Raw genomic sequence first — 14,498 nt, 5'->3', positions numbered from 1 at the left:
TATTACATGTGTCAGGCTCAAGACAACAATAATCCTTCTCAGTTGCTGAGCATTCTGGTCTCCGAATGGAGGCGTGGGTTCAAATCCCACTTCTGACAAAGGCAGTTTTGGACTTGACCAGACTAGAAAACTGAATTTAAAGAAATAATGAGACAATAAAAATATTTTGTTGGATCATTTATTTTGCCAATTGACCTTCTTCACTGATAGAAGTGCCCTTCACATCCTTGTATGAACCTGTCAGAATGGCACGAGTGGTTTTAAGCGCCAGACCTCAAGACAGTCATAAGACATCTCAGTTGCTGAGGTTTCTGGTCTCCAAATGGAGGCGTGGGTTCAAATCCCACTTCTGGACAAAGGCTCTTTTGAAGTGGAATTGACCAGACTAGAAATTGAATTTAAAGAAATAGTGAGAAAAATAAATAATAATTCGGATCCTTTATTTTGCCATAAGACCAACTTCACTGCATAGAAATTCCATTCTCCATCATTGTGCATTCATGTCAGAATGGCCGAGCGTTCTCAGGCGCCAGACTCAAGACAAATTGTCCTTCTCAGTTGCTGAGGTTTCTGGTCTCCGAATGGAGGCGTGGGTTCAAATCCCACTTCTGTCAGAGGCTCTTTTGAAGTGAAATGAAGTGGCTTTTTTGAAGTGGATTGACCAGACTAGGGAAATTGAATTTAAAGAAAATTATGAGACAATAAATCATATTCTTTGGATCCTTTATTTTTGCCATTTGACCTTCTTCACTGATACAATTGCCCTTCACATCGTCTTGTACGAATGTTTGTCAGAATGGGCACCCGAGTGGTCTAAGGCGCCCAGACTCAAGACAGATAACTCCTTCTCAGTTGCTGAGGTTTCTGGTCCTCCAAATGGAGGCAGTGGTTCAAAATTTCCACTTCTAACAAAGGCTCATTTTGATTGAACCAACTAGAAATTGAAATTTAAATACCATCTGATAGACAATATGAGACAATAACATATTCTTGGGATCCTTTGTTTGCCCATTTGACCTTCTACCACTGATAGACAATGCCCTTCACCTTCTCGTATTGAATGTGTCTAGGGCCGAGGGGTCTAAGGCGCCAGACTCAAAAAGATAATTTCTTCTCAGATTTGCTGAGGTTTCTGGTCTCCAAATGGAGGCGTGGGTTCAGAATCCCACTTCTGACAAAGGCTCTTTTGAAGTCTGATTTGACCAGACTACGAAATTGAATTTTAAAGAATAGTGATGAGACTAATTAAATAATTTGGGATCTTTTATTTTCATTATTGTGCCATTTGACCAACTTCCACTGATAGAAATACCCTTCTGTCATCATTGTGTAGAATGGTCATGTCCTTAGAATGGGCCGATAAACAGTGGTCTAAGGCGCCAGGACTCAAGACAAATAATCCTTCTCAGTTGCTGAGGTTTTCTGGTCTCGTCTCAGAATGGAGGCTGCGTGGGTTCAAATCCCACTCTGACAGAGGCTCTTTTTGAAGTGAAATGACGTGGCTTTTGAAGTGGATTGACCAGACTAGAAATTGAATTATTTAAAGAAATTATGAGACAATAAAATTAATACTCTTTGGATCCTTTATTTTGCTATTTGACCAATTCACTGATACAACGTTGCCCTTCACATCCTTGTATGAACATGTGTCAGAATGGTGAACCGAGTTGTGTCTAAGGCGACAGACTCAAGACAGATAATCCTTCTCAGTTGCTGAGGTTTTTGGTCTCCAAATGGAGGGCGTGGGTTCAAAAATCCCCACTTCTGAACAAAGGCTCTTTTGAAGAGAAATGACCAGTAGAAATGAAATTTAAAGAAATATGAGACAATAAAATATATTCCGTTTGGATCCTTTATTTTGCCATTTGACCCCTCTTCACTGATAGAAATACCCTTCACATCATTGTGGTATGTCAGATGTGGCCCACCGAGGCTGTCTAAGGCGCCAGACTCAAGACAAATAATCCTGTCTAAGTTGCTGAGGTTTCTGGTCTCCCGAATGGAGGCGTGGGTTCAAATCCCACTTCTGACAGAGGCTCTTTTGAAGTTGAATGTGGCTGGATTTGATTGACCAGACTAGAAATTGAATTTAAAATGAATAGTTAGAGACAATAAATCATAATTCTTTGGATCCTTTATTTTTGCCATCTGACCCTTCTTCACGGATAGGAAATGCCCTTCACATCCTTGTATGATTCATGTCCGAATGGCCGAGTGGTCTAAGGCGCCAGACTCAAGACAATATAATCTTCTCAGTTGCTGAGGTTTATGGTCTCCAAATGGAGGCGTTGGGGTTCAAATCCCACTTCTGACAAAGGCCATTTTGATTTTTGAGAAAAATGACTAGAAATTGAATTTAATGTAGACATGATGAGACAATAAATTTAATATATATTGGATCCTTTTCTTTGGATCTATTTTGCCATTTGACCTCCTTCTTCACTGATAAAAAATGCCCTTCACATCCTTGTGTGAACATTCATTTTTTGGCTTTGAGTGTCAAGGCTCCAGACTCAAGACAATAAATCCTTCTCAGTTTGCTGAGCATTCTGGTCTACGAATGGAGGCGTGGGTTCAAATCCCACTTCTGACAAAGGCAGTTTTGGACTGACCAGATAGAAAGTGGATGATTTAAAGAAATTATGAGACAATAAAAAAATATTCTTTGGATCATTTATTTTGCCATTTGACCTTTCTTCACTGATACAATTGCCCTTCACATCCTTGTATGAACATGTCAGAATGGCCGAGTGTTCTAAGGCGCCAGATTCAAGACAGATAATCCTTCTCCGTTGCTGAGGTTTTCTGGTTAATCCAAATGGAGTTGTGGGGTTCAAATCCAACTGTGTGACAAAGGCTCTTTTGAAGTGGATTGACCAGACTAGAAACGTTGAATTTAAAGAAATTTAATGAGACAATAAATAAGAATATTCTTTGGATCCTTGTTTTTTGCCATCTGACCAATTCACGGATAGAATACCATTCTCATCCTTGTAGCGAATCCTGTGTCAGACTATGGGCCGAGCGGTCTAAGGCGCCAAACTCAAGACAAATAATCCTTCTCAGTTGCTGAGGCTTCTGGTCTCCCAAATGGAGGGGCTGGTGTTCAAATCCCACTTCCTGACAAAGGCCGTTTTGATTTTGAGACCAGGTACTAGAAATTGAATTTAAAGACGGATGATGTGACAATAAATTACTAATATTCGGAAGGATCTTTTATTTTGGCTATCTGACCAACTTCACTGATAGAAATGCCCTTCACATCCTTGTGTGAACATGTCAGAATGGCTTTTTCTGAGTGGTCTAAGGCGCCAGACTCAAAACAGGTAATCCTTCTCAGTTGCTGAGGTTTCTGGTCTCCAAATGGAGGCCTTGGGTTTCAAATCCCACTTCTGACAAAGGCCCTTTTTGAAGACATTGACCAGACTAGAAATTGAATTTAAAGACAGATTATGAGACAATAAAATATATATCTTTGGATCCTTTATTTTGCCATTTGACCTTCTTCACGGATACAAATGCCCCTCACATCCTTGTGTGAAACATGTTCAGAATGGCCGAGTGGTCTAATGCGCCAGACTCAAGACAGGTAATCCTTCTCAGCTGCTGAGGTTTCTGGTCTCCAAATGGAGGCGTGGGTTCAAATCCCACTTCTGAAAAAAGGCTCTTTTGAAGTGGATTGACCAGACTAGAAATTGAATTTAAAGACATAGTGAGAAAATAAATAATAATTAGGATCCTTTATTTTGCCATCTGACCAACTTCACTGATAGAAATACCATTCTCATCATTGTGTATTCATGTCAGAATGGCCGAGCGGTCTAAGGCGCCATACTCAAGACAAATCATCCTACTCAGTTGCTGAGGTTTCTGGTCTCTGAATGGAGGCGTGGGTTCAAATCCCACTTCTGACAGAGGCTCTTTTGAAGTGAAATGAAGTGGCTTTTTAAAGTGGATTGACCAGACTAGAAATTGAATTTAAAGAAATATGAGACAATAAATAATATTCTTTGGATCGTTTATTTTGCCATTTGACCTTCTTCACGGATACAATTGCCCTTCACATCCTTGTATGAATGTGTCAATGAATGGCCGAGTGGTCTAAGGCGCCAGACTCAAGAAAATAATCCCTTCTCAGTTGCTGAGGCTTCTGGTCTCCAAATGGAGGCGTGGGTTCAAATCCCACTTCTGACAAATGCCCTTTTGATTTGACCAGACTAGAAATTGAATTTAAAGACAACATGATGAGACAATAAATACACATATATTGGAAAGGATCTGTATTTTGCTATCTGACCAACTACTACACTGATAGAAAGTGCCCTTCACATCCTTGTGTGAACATGTCAGAATGGCCGAGTGGTCTAAGGCGCCAGACTCAAGACAGATAATACTTCTCAGTTGCTGAGGTTTCTGGTCTCCAAATGGAGGCGTGGGTTGAAGTCCCACTTCTGGCAAAGGCTCTTTTGAAGAGAAATGAAGTGGATTTACCAGACTAGAAATTATGAGACAATAAATAATATTCTTTGGATCCTTTATTTTGCCATTTGACCTTCTTCACTGATACAATTGCCCTTCACATTCTTGTGTTAATGTGTCAGGCCCAAGACAAATAATCCTTCTCAGTTTCTGAGCATTCTGGTCTCCGAATGGAGGCGTGGGTTCAAATCCCACTTCTGACAAATGCAGTTTTGGACTGACCAGACTAGAAAATGAATTTAAAGAAATTATGAGACAATAAATAATATTCTTTGGATCCTTTATTTTGCCATTTGACCTTCTTCACTGATGCAATGGCCCTTCACATCCTTGTGCAGAATGTCAGAATGGCCGAGTGGTCTAAGGCGCCAGACTCAAGACAGATAATTCTTCTCAGTTGCTGAGGTTTTTGGTCTCCAAATGGAGGCGTCCACTTCTGACAAAGGCTCTTTTTGATTGACCAGACTAGAAATTTGAATTTAAAGACATGATTGAGACAATAAAAAATATATAATTGGATCCTTTATTTTGCTTCTGACCTTCTTCACTGATAGAATATGCCCTTCACATCCTTGTTGTGAACATGTCAGAATGGCCGAGTGGTCTAAGGCGCCAGACTCAAGACAGGGTAATCCTTCTCAGTTGCTGAGGTTTTCTGGTCTCCAAATGGGGGCGTGGTTTCAAATCACAATTCACAAAAAAACACATTTAAAGTGAAAATTGCACTTCAGTTATTTGGGTGAATATGCTTTATTTTTTCCATCTGACCAACTTCACTGTGAGAATTTAACTTCACATATTACCAACAACACTTATAGAAATTGCCTTCTCATCATTGTGTGTATGTCAGAATGGCCGAGCGGTCTAAGGCGCCAAACTCAAGACAAATAATCCTTCTCAGTTGCTGAGGTTTCTGGTCTCCGAATGGAGGCGTGGGTTCAAATCCCACTTCTGACAGAGGCTCTTTTGAGAGTGAAATGAAGTGGCTTTTTGATGGACTGACCAGACTAGAAATTGAATTTAAAGAAATTATGAGACAATAAATAATATTCTTTGGATCCTTTATTTTGCCATTTGACCTTCTTCACTGATAGAAATGCCCTTCACATCCTTGTGTGAACATGTCAGAATGGCCGAGTGGTCTAAGGCGCCAGACTCAAGACAGATAATCCTTCTCAGCTGCTGAGGTTTCTGGTCTCCAAATGGAGTTGTGGGTTCAAATCCCACTTCTGACAAAGGGAGTTTTGGACTGACCAGACTAGAAAATGAATTTAAAGAAATCATGAGACAATAAAAAATATTCTTTGTATCGTTTATTTTGCCATTTGACCAACTTCACTGATAGAAATACCATTCTCATCATTGTGTATTCATTTCAGAATTGCCGAGCGGTCTAAGGCGCCAGACTCAAGACAAATAATCCTTCTCAGTTGCTGAGGTTTCTGGTCTCCAAATGGAGGCGTGGGTTCAAATCCCACTTCTGACAAAGGCTCTTTTGAAGTGAAATGAAGTGGCTTTTTGAAGTGGATTGACCAGACTAGAAATTGAATTTAAAGAAATTATGAGACAATAAATAATATTCTTTGGATCCTTTATTTTGCCATTTGACCTTCTTCACTGATACAATTGCCCTTCACATTCTTGTATTAATGTGTCAGAATGGCCGAGTGGTCTAAGGCGCCAGACTCAATACAAATAATCCTTCTCAGTTGCTGAGGTTTCTGGTCTCCGATTGTTCAAATGGGTTTCAAATCCCACTTTCTGACAAAGGCGATTTTTGAAGTGAATAATGAAGGGGCTTTTAGAAATTGAATTTAAAGAAAATTGATGAGAAATTATGAGACAATAAATAATATTCTTGGATCCTTTATTTTGCCATTTGACCTTTTCTTCACGGATACAATTGCCCTTCACATCCTTGTATGAATGTGTCAGAATGGCCGAGTGGTCTAAGGCGCCAGACTCAAGACAGATAATCCTTCTCAGTTACTGAGGTTTCTGGTCTCCAAATCGAGGCGTGGGTCCAAATCCCACTTCTAACAAAGGCTCTTTTGATTTGACCAGACTACAATAGTGAGACAATTAATTACATATATTGGAAGATCTGTTTTGCTATCTGACCAACTACACTGATAGTTAATGTGTCAGGCTCAAGACCGTGAACATGTCAGAAGTGAACCAGTGGTCTAAGGCGCCAGACTCAAGACAGATAATCCTTCTCAGTTGCTGAGGTTTCTGGTCTCCAAATGGAGGCGTGTGTTTCAAATCCCACTTCTGACAAAGGCTCTTTTGAAGAGAAATGAAGTGGATTGACCAGACTAGAATTATGAGACAATAAATAATATTCTTTGCATCCTTTATTTTGCCATTTGACCTTCTTCACTGATCCAATTGCCCTTCACATTCTTGTATTAATGTGTCAGGCCGATGGTACAAGACAAATAATCCTTCTCAGTTTCTGAGCATTCTGGTCTCCGAATGGAGGCGTGGGTTCAAATCCCACTTCTGACAGAGGCTCTTTTGGGACTGACCAGAGTAGAAAATGAATTTAAAGAAATCATGAGACAATAAAAAATATTCTTTGGATCATTTATTTTGCCATTTGACCTTCTTCACTGATAGAAGTGCCCTTCACATCCTTGTGGAACCATGTCAGAATTGCCGAGTGATCTAAGGCGCCAGACTCAAGACAGATAATCCTTCTCAGCTGCTGAGGTTTCTGGTCTCCAAATGGAGTTGTGGGTTCAAATCCCACTTCTGACAAAGGCTCTTTTGAAGTGGATTGACCAGACTAGAAATTGAATTTAAAGAAATAGTGAGAAAATAAATAATAATTCGGATCCTTTATTTTGCCATCTGACCAACTTCACTGATAGAAATGCCCTTCACATCCTTGTGTGAACATGTCAGAATGGCCGAGTGGACTAAGGCGCCAGACTCAAGACAAATAATCCTTCTCAGTTGCTGAGGTTTCTGGTCTCCGAATGGAGGCGTGGGTTCAAATCCCAATTCTGACAGAGGATCTTTTGAAGTGAAATGAAGTGGCTTTTTGAAGTGGATTGACCAGACTATAAATTGAATTTAAAGAAATTCTGAGACAATAAATAATATTCTTTGGATCCTTTATTTTGCCATTTGACCTTCTTCACGGATACAATTGCCCTTCACATCCTTGTATGAATGTGTCAGAATGGCCGAGTGGTCTAAGGCGCCAGACTCAAGACAGATAATCCTTCTCAGCTGCTGAGGTTTCTGGTCTCCAAATGGAGTTGTGGGTTCAAATCCCACTTCTGACAAAGGCTCTTTTGAAGTGGATTGACCAGACTATAAATTGAATTTAAAGAAATTATGAGACAATAAATTTACCATATATTGGATCCTTTTAATTTTGCCATTCTGACCAACTTCACTGATAGAAATACCCTTCACATCCTTGAGACAACATGTCAGAATGGCCGAGTGGTCTAAGGTGCCAGACTCAAGACAAATAATCCTTCTCAGTTCCTGAGCATTCTGGTCTCAAAATGCAGGCATGCATTCAAATCCAACTTCTGACAAAGGCTGTTTTGAAGTGAAGTGAAATGAAGTGGATTGACCAGACTAGAAATTAAATTTAAAGAAATAGTGAGAAAATAAATAATATTCTTGGATCCTTTATTTTGCCATTTGATCTTCTTCACGGATACAATTGCCCTTCACATCTTGTGATGAATGTCAGTCAAATGGCCGTACATGTGCACCGTGTCTAAGGCGCCAGGACTCAAGACAAATAATCCTTCTCAGTTGCTGAGGTTTCTGGTCTCCGAATGGAGGCGTGGGTTCTAATCCCAATTCTGACAGAGGACTCTTTTGAAGTGCAATGACGTGGCTTTTTGAAGTGGACCATGACCAGACTATAAACATGAAATTTACAAATAAATTCGGAGACAATAAATAATATTCTTTGGATCCTTTATTTTGCCATTTGACCCTTCTTCACGGATACAATTGCCCTTCACATCCTTGTACGGATGTGTCAGAATGGCCGAGTGGTCTAAGGCGCCAGACTCAAGACAGATAATCCTTGCTGAGGTTTCTCGTCTTCGAATGGAGGCGTGGGTTCATATCCCAAAACCCAAAAACTCACAAAGTGAACTTACCACACAACAAACTAAAAATAGACATTTAAAGAAATCATGAGACAATAAAGTACATATATTTGGAAGATCTTTATTTTGCCTATCTGACCCACTACACTGATAGAAACTGCCCTTCACATCCTTGTGTGAACATGTCGATGTATGGCCGAGTGGTCTAAGGTCGCCAGACTCATAGGACAGATAATCCTTCTCAGCTGCTGAGGTTTCTGGTCTCCAAATGGAGTTGTGGGGTTCAAATCCACACTTCTGACAAAGTCGCTCTTTTGAAGTGGATTGAAGTAGACTAGAAATTGAATTTTGAAGAAATAGTGAGAAAATAAATAATAAATTTGGATCCTTTATTTTGCCATCTGACCACACTTCACTGATAGAAATACCATTCTCATCATGTGTGCTATTCATGTCATAATCGCCGAGTTTTGATCCTGAAAAAATTACGCGTTCTAAGGCGCAATCAAGACAAATAATCCTTCTCAGTTTCTGAGCATTCTGGTCTCCGAATGAGGCGGGGTTGGTTCAAATCAAATCTTCCCACTCCTGACAATGGAAGGCAAAAGATTTGGAAGTGGCTGCTTTTGTGAATGATTGACCACCAGACTAGAAAGTTGAATTTAAAGAAATAATGAAGACAATAAAGAATATTCGCTTTGGATCCCTTTATTTTGCCATTTGACCCTTCTTACGGATACAAGTGCCCTTCACATCCTTGTTATTGGAAGTGTCGTCCGAATGTGCCGAACCCGGCCGAGTGGTCTAAGGCGCCAGACTCAAGACAGATAACGTCCTTCTCAGCTGCTGAGGTTTACTGCGTCTCCAAATGGAGGCGTGGGTTCAAATCCCCTTCCTAATCTGACAAAGGCGTCTTTTGAAGGGATTGACCAGACTAGAAATTGAATTTAAAGAAATAGTGAGAAAATAAATAATAATTTGGATCCTTTCTATTTTGCAATCTGACCAACTTCACTGATAGAAAACCATTCGCAATCATTGTGTATTCCATGTCAGAGATGGCCGAGTGGTCTAAGGCGCCAGACTCAAAGACAAACTAATCCTTCTCAGTTTGCTGAGGTTTTCTGGTCTCCCCGAATGGAGGCGTTGGGGTTCAAATCCCACTTCTGACCAAGGCTCTTTTGAAGTGAAATGAAGTGGCTTTTTGAAGTGGATTGACCCAGACTAGAAATTGAATTAATAAAGAGAATTATGAGACAATAAATCTATTCTTTGGATCCTTTGGTTTGCCATTTGAAGACCTTCTTCACGGATACAATTGCCCCCTTGACACATCCTTGTATGAATGTGTCAGAATGGCCTGAGTGGTCTAAGGGGCGACATGACTCACAGACAAACGTAAACCTTCTCCGGCTGCCTGAGGTTTTCTGGTCTCCAAAATGGAGTTGTGGGTTCAAATCCCACTTCTGACAAAGGCCGTTTTTATTATGAAGTTGACCAGACTAGAAATTGAATTTAAAAGGACCTATGGTGATGAGACAATAAATGACATATATTTGGAAGATCATGTTTTGCTATCTGACCAACTATCCACTGACTTAGAAATGACTTCAACATCCTTTGTGTGAACATAGTCAAGACAATGGTTACCTTCCGGAGTGGGCTACAGGCCGCCAGAACTCTCAAGACAGACTAGGTCCTACCGTCTCAGTTGCATGAGGTTTCTGGTCTCAGATATTGGAGAAGGGGTTGTCAAATCCCACTTCTGACAGAGGCGCTTTGAAGTGAAATGAAGTGGCTTTTTGTATGAAGTGGAGTGACCACCAGACATGACATGAATAAAGAAATCTATGAACAATAAATCATCATTTCTTTGGATTCCTTTTATTTTGCAATTTGACATTCTTCACGAGATACAATGCCCTTTCACTGAGCATTGGCTCCTTGATGCATTTGTCGAGGCCCCCCCGGAGTCTAAGACAGGTAATCCTTCTCAGTTTGCTGAGGTTTCCTGGTCTCCAGCCAATAGGACAAAGGCTCCATGAGACAAAGTGGTTGACCAGACTAGAAATTCTCATATTTCTTTGGATCCTTTAGGTTTCATTGGACCGTCTCCTGATAATGTGCCAGTCACATGGCCGGTTGTACTGGGTTAGGCCTCAGACATCTAATCCTTCTCAGCAACTGAGGCTTCCTGGTCTCCGAATGAAGTGCTGGGTGCAAATGTTTCTGACAAAGGGCTCTTTGAAGTGGGAGACCAGACTAGAAATTGAATTTAAAGAAATAGTGAGAAAATAAATAATAATTCGTATCCTTTATTTTTCCCCATCTGACCATACTTCACTGTATAGAAATACCATCTCATCATTGTGTATTCATGTCGAATGGCCGATCGGGTCTAAGGCGCCATACTCAAGACAAACAGGGTCCTACTCAGTTTGCGAATGGTTTCATTCTGGTCGCTGAATGGAGGCGATGGGTTCGCAAATCCCACTTTCTGACAGAAGGCTCTTTTGAGGGTGACCAACGAGTGACATTGAGCTTCACCAGACTAGGTTGTGAATTCAGGCACCAAGACGTAGAAAAGTTAATTTACAGGAAGACTTAATTTTGCTATCTGACCTCAATACACTGATGCAGAATTGCCCTTCACATCCTTGTTTGAACACTTTCGACAATGGTTACCGACGTTGTCTATTAGGCACGCTCAAGACCTCAAGAAAAAGAATCTTCTCGTCAGTTTTGCTGAGGGCTTTGGTCCTCCGAAATGGAGGCGTGGGTTGTTTCAAATCCCACCATGCTGACACTAAAGGCCATTTTGAGACTGACCAGCCGTAGAACATTGCATTTTAAAAGAAATAGAACCGAGAGACATTACAACGACTCCTCTTATGATGTTGGAAGATCGTTCTGCCATATGACCAAAAGGCTTCCACTGATAGAAATGCTCATTCAGCATCCTTTGTTCGTGAACATGTCGAGAATATGGTTGTCTCATTCTCATTCGGCCAGACTGAACGATGGAGGTCATTACATTAGAGCCGCCCGGACCTTCATGTCAAGACGATAATAGCCTTCTCATTGATGGAAGCGGGTACTGTTTGGTCCCATAATGACAAGGCTTCTTTTTGAATCGATGAATGACCAGACTGAAATTGAATTTAGAATTATGTACGCAAAATTAAATAATAATCTTCGGATCCTTTTTTTTGCACATCTGAACCTTCTGCACGTGATACTACAATACCATCAGCTTCATCTATGCTGTTATTTCAGTCAGAATGGGTCGAGCGGTCAAAGGCGCCCTATCAAGCAAATCGATCCTACTCGTTGCTGAGGTTCTGGTCTCTGAGGGGGCGTGGGTTCAAAGCCCACTTCTGACAGAGGCTCGTTTTTGAAGTGAAATCAGATGGCTTTTTTGAAGTGGATTGACCAACTAGAAATTGTGAACAATTCATAAATTCTTTGGAGCCTTTAGTTTGCCATTTGACGCTTCTTCACTGATAGAATGCCTTTTCACAATCTTGTGGAACCTGTCAAATGGCCGAGTGGTCTAAGGCGCCAGACTCAAGACAGATAATCCTTCTCAGCTGCAGGCTTATGCGTCCCAAGCGTCTAAAACATGGGTTTTCATATCCCACTTCTGGGACAAAGGCCGGTTTGCCCGAAGATGGACCAGACTAGAACAATGACATTTTAAAACGAAATCATGAAGACAATGTAAAACAAAATATTTTTTTGATTCATTATTTTTGCCATTTGACCTCCGTTCACTGATCGAAAATGCCCTTCAACATCCTGTGCCGAAACCACGTTAAAGATGGCGTGCTCACACATGCGTGCACGGTGGTCTAAGGCCCGCGCCCCAGGACTCAAGGGAAACAAAATTATCATTCACTTCATCAGTTGCCCCTGAGGTTTTGGTTTCCATTTGACCTAGCTTCACAGATACAGTTTTCAGAGAACATACAACTGTCTAGATGTATCAGGGAAAAGGACAGTAGTCATTTGTACCAGACCTAGACAAATATTGAATTTACAAAAGGACTGAAAGGTTTCTGTCTGAGACAATGGAAAAAAATATACATCTACGACATCAGACCAGATCTGTTTTGCGGTATGGTTCTGACCAGGGAATCCTATCCAATGCATGAAGTGGAGAGACATGCCGCTTCCAGTACATCGCGTCGTGCCGCCTGTGAAAGCTATTGTCTAACAAGACCAAATGGAGGGACGCTGCACGAACTAAGTATGTGGTCTTAAAGCCGGCCAAAGGGGCGCCAAGACTCAAGACAGATGAATCCTTCTCAGTGCTGAGGGTTGTTCTGCGCTCCAGTAAGGCAAATGGCAGGCGTGGCGTTCACAAAATCCACTCTCTGACAAAAGGCTCTTTTGAAGCTGGATTGACACCAGACTAAGAAATTGCGAATTTAAAAGAAACATACGGGTCCGGAGGAAGAAAGCATAAATAAAATTAAATTTGGATCTTATTTTGCAATTGACCAAACTTCACTTGGATAGAAAATATCCTAATCGCGGTATTTTCACCATCGAATTGTGACTTCAAGTCAGAATGCGCGGGCTGCCGCTGGCCGAGAGTCGCCCGCACGCTCGCGTATTATAAGGGCATGTGTGCAGACTCAAGTAGCAAATAAACTCCTTCTCAGTTGTCTGACTCGTTCTGGTCTCCGAATGGGAGCGCGTGGGGTCAAATCCCACTTCTGACAGCAGGCTCTTTTTTGTAATGTGAAATGAAGTGGCTTTGGTTGAAAGTGGATTCGATCCAGATAGAAAGTGAATTTAAAGCCAAATTAGGGAGAGCCACATAATTTTAGGAGCAATATACTTTGGGGGGGGAATCCGTTACGGTCCTGTTGACCTCTCTTTCTTTGACTTCCCGTTGTTTCCTCCCTACAGCCCTGGTATTTACAATTGCAGCCCACCTCAACATCCCTTGTATGAATTGGCTGTCAGGAGATGGTCGTTGAGAGTGATCGACTAAGGCCGAAGATCTCACGGCGAAGTCTATAAGTACCTAACTCAGCTGCCTTCTGAAGGTTTCTGCGTCTCCAAAATGGATTTGTGGGGTTCAAATACCAAACTTCTGGACAAAAACGCGGCTCTTTTGAAGTGGATTGCGACCTAGAACTAGAAATTGCCGAATTTAAAGAACCTTAGCTGAGCGGCAAAAAATAAAAATAATATTTCGGCTCCTTTAGTTTGCCATCGACCAACCTCACGAATAAATACCATTCTCATCCTTTATTATTCATGTCCAGAATGGCCGAAGCGGTCTTAAGCGTAGACTCAAGACAAATAATCCTTCTCAGTTGCTGGGGTTTCTGGTCTCAAATGGAAGCGTGGGTTCAAATCCACACTTCTGACCGAGAGCCCTTTTGATTTGACCAGATAGAAATTGAATTTAATTTGACCAGACTAGAAAATGAATTTAAAAGACATGTGAGACATATAAATTACATATATTGGAAGATGCTGTTTGGCTATTCTGACCAACTACATGATAGAAATTTGCCTTCACATCCTTGTGTGAACATGTACGAATGGCAGATGGTCAAGGCGCCAGACTCAAGACAGATAATCCTTCTCATTTGCAGAGGTTTTTGGTCCTCAAATGGAGGCGTGGGTTTCAACTCCCACTTAAAGGCTCTTTTGAAGAGGGAAATGAAGTGATTTACCAGACATAGAAATATGAGACACTAAATAATATTCCTTTGGATCCTTTATGTTTGCCATTGGGACCTCTACGATACAATTGACCTTCACATTCTTGTATTAATGTGTCAGGCTCAAGACAAATAATCCTTCTCAGCTCCTGAGGTTTCTGGTCTCCAAATGGAGGCGTGGGTTATACCCACTTCTAACAAAGGCAGTTTTGGACTGGACCAGACTAGAAAATGAATTTAAGAAACA

At 41.1% G+C, this 14,498-nt stretch overlaps 8 non-coding genes across 8 annotated transcripts; all 8 read left to right on the top strand.

The window, feature by feature from the left end:
* Window positions 1-3,547: 3,547 nt before the first annotated feature.
* Window positions 3,548-3,659, top strand: trnal-caa. Its single transcript has 2 exons — window positions 3,548-3,585; window positions 3,614-3,659. It is a non-coding gene; the product is annotated as a tRNA-Leu (tRNA).
* A 143-nt stretch (window positions 3,660-3,802) lies between these two features.
* On the top strand, window positions 3,803-3,914 carry trnal-caa. The gene is made up of 2 exons: window positions 3,803-3,840; window positions 3,878-3,914. It is a non-coding gene; the product is annotated as a tRNA-Leu (tRNA).
* Window positions 3,915-4,080: 166 nt separating this feature from the next.
* On the top strand, window positions 4,081-4,194 carry trnal-caa. Its single transcript has 2 exons — window positions 4,081-4,120; window positions 4,149-4,194. It is a non-coding gene; the product is annotated as a tRNA-Leu (tRNA).
* Window positions 4,195-4,345: 151 nt separating this feature from the next.
* Window positions 4,346-4,457, top strand: trnal-caa. Its single transcript has 2 exons — window positions 4,346-4,383; window positions 4,412-4,457. It is a non-coding gene; the product is annotated as a tRNA-Leu (tRNA).
* Window positions 4,458-5,324: 867 nt separating this feature from the next.
* trnal-caa lies at window positions 5,325-5,436 on the top strand. Its single transcript has 2 exons — window positions 5,325-5,362; window positions 5,391-5,436. It is a non-coding gene; the product is annotated as a tRNA-Leu (tRNA).
* Window positions 5,437-5,602: 166 nt separating this feature from the next.
* Window positions 5,603-5,714, top strand: trnal-caa. Its single transcript has 2 exons — window positions 5,603-5,640; window positions 5,669-5,714. It is a non-coding gene; the product is annotated as a tRNA-Leu (tRNA).
* Window positions 5,715-7,384: 1,670 nt separating this feature from the next.
* Window positions 7,385-7,496, top strand: trnal-caa. The gene is made up of 2 exons: window positions 7,385-7,422; window positions 7,451-7,496. It is a non-coding gene; the product is annotated as a tRNA-Leu (tRNA).
* Window positions 7,497-7,663: 167 nt separating this feature from the next.
* On the top strand, window positions 7,664-7,775 carry trnal-caa. The gene is made up of 2 exons: window positions 7,664-7,701; window positions 7,730-7,775. It is a non-coding gene; the product is annotated as a tRNA-Leu (tRNA).
* The last annotated feature ends 6,723 nt before the right edge of the window (window positions 7,776-14,498 follow it).

This window comes from Cyprinus carpio, unplaced genomic scaffold (genome assembly GCF_018340385.1).
Source record: "Cyprinus carpio isolate SPL01 unplaced genomic scaffold, ASM1834038v1 S000000070, whole genome shotgun sequence".
Lineage (NCBI taxonomy): Eukaryota > Metazoa > Chordata > Actinopteri > Cypriniformes > Cyprinidae > Cyprinus > Cyprinus carpio.
The sequence above is the reverse complement of the archived record's forward strand: the minus strand, read 5'-3'. Positions and strand labels throughout refer to the sequence as shown.